The sequence below is a fragment of the Octodon degus genome, unplaced genomic scaffold (assembly GCF_000260255.1).
Source record: "Octodon degus isolate 3935 unplaced genomic scaffold, OctDeg1.0 scaffold00011, whole genome shotgun sequence".
Taxonomy (NCBI): Eukaryota; Metazoa; Chordata; class Mammalia; order Rodentia; family Octodontidae; genus Octodon; species Octodon degus.
The window spans coordinates 26,202,270-26,208,269 of NW_004524587.1; positions in this window are offsets into that span (position 1 = coordinate 26,202,270).

Consider the following 6,000-nt stretch of genomic DNA (forward strand, 5'->3'; position numbering starts at 1 on the left):
TTAAGTGCTTCACTTAGGGAGTCAGGTTACTGGGCGGCAAACACCTGCTCTATGGCTTACTAGCTGTGCCACTGAGCTGTGGGGAAGTTGCTTCACCACTCCGTGCGTCAGTCTCTTCATCTAGAGAATAGGGAAATATTAACTCCATGCTTCTGGTATGTATAGTAAATAATACCTGAGACATTATTATTACAGGGCGCTATAACTCATAGGGGGAATTACTTTATAAAAACAGGATTAATACGACCCACATAGTTTTTGCGTCTTACTTTCCTTTCTCTTGCCAAGACATAATGGATAGCATTTCAGGTCAGCACATGTAGTTCTATGTCATCTTTTATAATTGCGGCAAGAATTCCATGGCCCAGAATGTAGGGTTTATCTCGGGTACTCAGTCAGTTTCCATTTGTAGTATAATACACTTTGCAACAGTGAATGCATATTTTTTTGTGAAAACATGGGGCTATTTCTGACAGATTCCTAAGATACATGGACGTATAGCTAATTCATAAAGCTCGTGCCACTGCAACTTTCATTGGCACCTCTTAAAAAGCAGGACAAGCGAGGGTCCCGTCAATCCTGTGAAATCTCTCATGGACTCACTGACCCTGAGCTCTTTAACTTTCGCCTCTCTGGAGAAAGGAGAGCTCACTGCTTTAATGGGCTTACCTCTGATGATGGTGGGATTCAATGTCTTTTCATTAGTCACCATGCACTTCAATTTCTTTTCATTGGAAACAAATAAGCTTTATTTACTTTTTTATTGACTTATAAGACTTATTTAGAAACCTCCTTTATTTTTGCTTCTGGGATTTTCTGGCACTGGGGAATGAATCCAGGGCCTCATGAGCACTTCCCACTTGCCTTGCTGGCGAGCTACGTCCTCAGCCCTTTTACGTGTCTGTTTAATTCTGAGCCAGAGTCTTGCTACATTACCCAGGCTGACCTCAAGCCTGTGATCTTCCTGCTGCATGCTTCCTGGGCATCTGGGGGTTATAGACGTGTCCTGCTGCAGCCTGCTTCCATCGAGTCCACTTCTTAGCGTGCTTTTGGTCATGGAAAAGTTTTGCATTAATATGTAGTCAAATGTGATTTTCCCTTATGACATCTGGCTTTCATGTCTTACTTTCTTTTTCTTTTCTTTTCTTTTTTTTCAGAACCGGGGATTGAACTCAGGCCCTTGCGCTTGCCAGGGAAGCGTTTATTCCACTGAGCCATCTCCCCGGCCCTCATGTCTTGCTTTAGAAAGACGTCTATGATTCAAATTTATTTTAAAAATCTCTTAAGGAAGGGAGGGAAGGGGATGAAAAGAAAAGGAATTAAGATGCTACATCCATGCAGCCACTTCTCACATGGAATAGAAACACTATATGCTGCAAGCATGCTCTGATAAACTAAAATAATAAAACAATTTATAAAAAATTCTCTTACTGTTTTAATGTATTTATAATTGTGTTTAACATTTAATCCACCCCTCTTTAATCCATTTGGAGTGACAGTGTATATGTAAATGGTGTAACCCTATGTACTGATGAAGCCTCCCTTTCCTGCTTAATTAGCGATGTCTCCTGGCATTGCACGCAGCTTTATGGTTGGCACAGGACAGAATTCTGTAAATGCTGGCTTTCAAAGCAGCTGCAATGACAGCCACAGGACAGGTAGCATATTCCATAGCAACAGAACAGGGGGTCAGAATTCAGAATGAGATATGAATATTTGTGCCCTGGCTTAAATTTTATTTTCAAGTCAGTTTTATTTACCTACCATAAAATTTCTACATCTTACATTTACAGGTCGGCAGCTTGGCAGATGTATACACTCAAATAACAAACACTTTCCATCTTTCTAGCAAGTTCCTTTGTGCCCCCTTTACAGTCAGTATCCCAGAAGCTCTGATTATTTTTAAACCACCTGCATGTAATGCATTGATAATGTTCTCAGGGAAATAACCAGCCCAGCTGCTGCGTGAGTCCGTTGGCCGTTGGCTGAGGAGGAAGGCCAGCTTCCCCCAAGGGAAGAACCTTCTCCTGTGGGGTTGACAAACACCGCTGAGACCAGGGATAACCCAGCCCAGATCTCTCAAATACTCTGTCTTAGCGTTTTGTTTTCTAAGTCTAGAAGTAAAATCTGACAAATATTTTCTAGTGCTTTCTTCTAGATCTATGGATTTTTTTACATTTACTTTAAAATGATTGCTTGTGAAAGAAAACAGTTATCTCTGCGCTAAACAACTAGAAGCATATGTCACTATGAATTCACTCTGGGAGGCTTAGGAAGGAGGATAGCAAGTTCAAGCTCAGCTTGGGCAACTCACCCACTTTGAGAGACCCTATACCAAATTTTAGAAAAATTTTTAAAGGACTTGGGATGTAGTTCAGTGTAGATTCTTGGCTCAATCTCCAGTGCTGGAAAAGGGGAGAAAGAAAACCCATACAGCTCCTGCCCGGGGATTTGCCTAGCATGAGCAGGACCATAGGTTTGCTCACCACCATTGGAAGAATAGTAACAGTCATCTGTGTGCCTAAGGTTGTGCTAATATCCCCTCGGGAAAGGCCAAAACTGGCAAGAGTAAAGTGAGCAGCAGAAGAAGAATCCAGAATTTGTGGGAGGAGGCTGGTGGAGGAAGAGGCAGGAGAGTGAGTGAGGCCAGCCAGCCTCGGCAGGTCTGAGGCCTGAGGACTTCCTTCACAGGCTAGCAGTGGAGCAGACCCGGATCCGAATCCGAGTCTTCCCTTCCTGCGAGGCCATGGTGGAGAAGGTGTTGGAAATAGCGCCTTAGTTCACAAGCTCTGAAGCCTTCCAGCCATAAAGGGAAACATAGGATTTTGAGAGGCTGCTCAAGGGGAGAGTACTCTTGGAGTCAGTCTGAGACCCATTTATATTAGGTGTGCAACTTTGGGGAAGAGAGTAAAGTTTCTGAGTCGCAGTTTTCCACTCTCTAAAATGGGCATGAAATAACGTCTTGATGTAAGGACTGAAGAGATGAGGCACAGAGCTGGCTTCCTAGAAACGACAACTGATTGTCTTTGTCTCACAAAGATGAAGGATCCTGCAGGAGGCAAGCCCACAGATAGCAGCTTTTGCTTGAATGACGAAGTGGTTAACAAAATCAGTGCTAAGAGAAATGGCTCTGATCACCAGTTTTATTAATTAACAGCTCGTCAAAGTCTTAATAGTTTTTAATAGTTTTTTTGTTGTTGGTGTTTTTTTTTTTCCCCCCTTTTGGTACCAGGGGTCAAACTCAGGACTTTGTGATTGCCAGGCAGGTGCTTATGCCGCTGAGCTATCTCACCTGTCCAGTCTTATGTTTTGTTAATGTGAAAAATGAACTACTGCAGCCTGGGAACCCTAAGGAAATGGCTAATGTGAGGGGTGCACTGCAGGTAGGGCAGGATCTAGGCACACACAACCTCCTGCCCCAGAAGGGACTCCCGCGCCAGCTCCACGTCACCTCTACCAGGACCTGCTTAGGTCTGGCCTCTTGTGGAGGTGGAGGCTGATGCCTAAAGAGCCTAGGAATGAACTTCAGCACCAGGTTAATGCAGGGAGGGAGCCATGAGCTGGGAATTATGTATAACTGAGCAATAAGCCCTGACCAGGCCCTGGGTGACTGAACCCCAGTGATCCTGACATCCCTTCCCAGTATCTGCTGCTCTGTCCAGGCATAAGAGGAGGCACTGAGGCCCTGAAAGTTCAGGCAGCAAGGAGGTGGGGTGAGCCTTAGTGTTGACGGATGGGGACTGGCCATGCATAGGGAGGGACCTGATGGGCAGGGCGGGAGACACACTTGAGACTTAATTGTGCTGCCTGCAGCCCATGTTCTGAGGGGCACTGGGGCAGAGAGGACAGGGGCCAGGTCAGCGGTCCAGACTCAGCTCATGAGAGCAGGATTAAGAGCTCTGGGACACCCAGAGAGGGCGGCCTGTCTCCCTGAGGTTGCCCAGCCCAAATGGAGTGGCAAATTCTACCCCTTTCCATGCAAAATTGCCAGCCCCAGCCAGATGTGGGTGACACCTGCAGAGGTGCTCTGGGTGTGGGTGTCCTTGCGGCTGCCTCGAGCTGTCCGACAGCAGCTTCACACCAGCATCCCAGCACAGGCCTCATCCTAATGCACCCCAGCCTAGCCCCGCCCAGGATGAATGGAGTAGGCAGCAGCTGTATGGGTGTCTGACCCTTCCTCTTGGGTCACTAATGAGGAAACTGAGGCCCAGGAAATAACAGACGAGGCTGCAATGGCATAGTATCTGTGATGCTAGAACTAAGACTAGATTCTTGGATGACTGAATCCCGACAGCCCTTCCCAGTATCTGCTGCTCTGTCCAGGCATAGCGGGGGCACTGAGGCCCTGAAAGATCAAGCAGCAAGGAGGTGGGGTGAGCCTCAGTGCTGGCTGGGTGGGGACCAAGGCCATGCACAGGGAGGGACCTGATTGAGGGAGCCAGAGGCCTTCTGGGCTGCCCTGGCTGTATCTCTGCCTTCCCTCGGTGTGTTCCTCATCAGTACCATGAAAGGTTGCACTAGCTGAAAGCAGCGAGAGCAATGGTAATATTGGGTTCAGGATCCCAGCTGACCTTGAGAGGTGAATGAGGTATTTACCATCCCCCCTTTTAAAACCAGCTCTTATAGTACTCATTATGTATGCACGAGCACACACTTATAGACACTGTAACTATTAACTCAGGTATTCTCCTATTAGCTCTAAAGCTAGTTGTTCCTGTAATCATCCCCACACAGAAGATCTAGAAACTGAGGTATGGAGCTGTTAGGTAACAACACACCCGGTCACACAGCCAGTAAGTGGGTATCTGGGACTCCTCCCTGGCCAGCATGGCTTCAGAGTCCAAATTCCTAACTGGTTACCACACTACCCTTCCCTTCATGAACTACAGAGGAAGAGCCAAGAGAATGTCAGAACAGCTGTCTGGGGACAGGTGGGCATAGGAGAGGCCACTGAAGATGTATGCCTCCTTCCAACCTCCCCAGGCAGGAAGAGCATCAGACCTTCCCTGCCTTCCAATCTGCTGTGTCCAACTTGCTTCTGCTTATATGAACTGGTGACCCTTGTGTGGGCTGGAAGTGGATGGAGCCCAGTGTTGAGAGGAGTCTGTTTTCCTTTACGCAATGCATCTTGGAATGGCCACTACATGTGTGGGTCCCCTTGGAGCCTCAAATGCTAGGAATCTGAAACTGATTGCGAGGCTTTCTTCTCCAGGGATGGCAGACTTCATTTTCCCACTGAGGATAGCAAAACTCCTGGGTAAAAAAGTTAGTGCAGAATAAACTGAAAAGATGATGGAGAAGCAGCAGACTGAGTTTGAGGGGACAATATGAATACAGACAGATAAGCACATAAGGAAACCACCAAAGCCATGGCTGTGTCAGGGCATTGGTGGACACATGACCTTGGGCTTAGGCTTGGGGGCTGTCATCACAAACAGGAGAGATGTCAAGGCCCAGTGCCAGAGAAAGGAGCAGACCCCCATCATGGAAGTGGTACCTCAAGAAAAAGGGTAAGCCGACACTAAAACAGGACCCAAAAAGCTGCTCAGTACCAAGAAGAGCTGAAGCAAGCGGAAGAGGAAGAAGCACGTTCTGAGAAGTGTTGACCACAGACGCCCTCAACACATTGCCACTCCCGGAGCAGTGGCCCACAGCGGCCACGAGATCTCAAGCTGAGGACCTGGTCTGAGATGATTCACTGCAAGTGTCCTGCTGCCTAGGAGAAGGGAGGGAAAGATAGAGGGACTACATCTATTCCAGGCCCTGGGGGACCACTCACACAAGTCACTTTTCAAAGCCAACAACCACACTTGATTGTGGAAATAGTCTGAAGAGACAGAAAGATGGAAAACATGGAGGGTACAAAGAGAGAAAACCTAACATAGAAATCAGTCTCCAAAGAAAGTGCAAATATTGACGTCAAAATATGTGTATGAAGAGACGATGGTTGAATATTTTTAATGTTTTCCAGAATTGCTATAAGATATCCACCCATGTGGG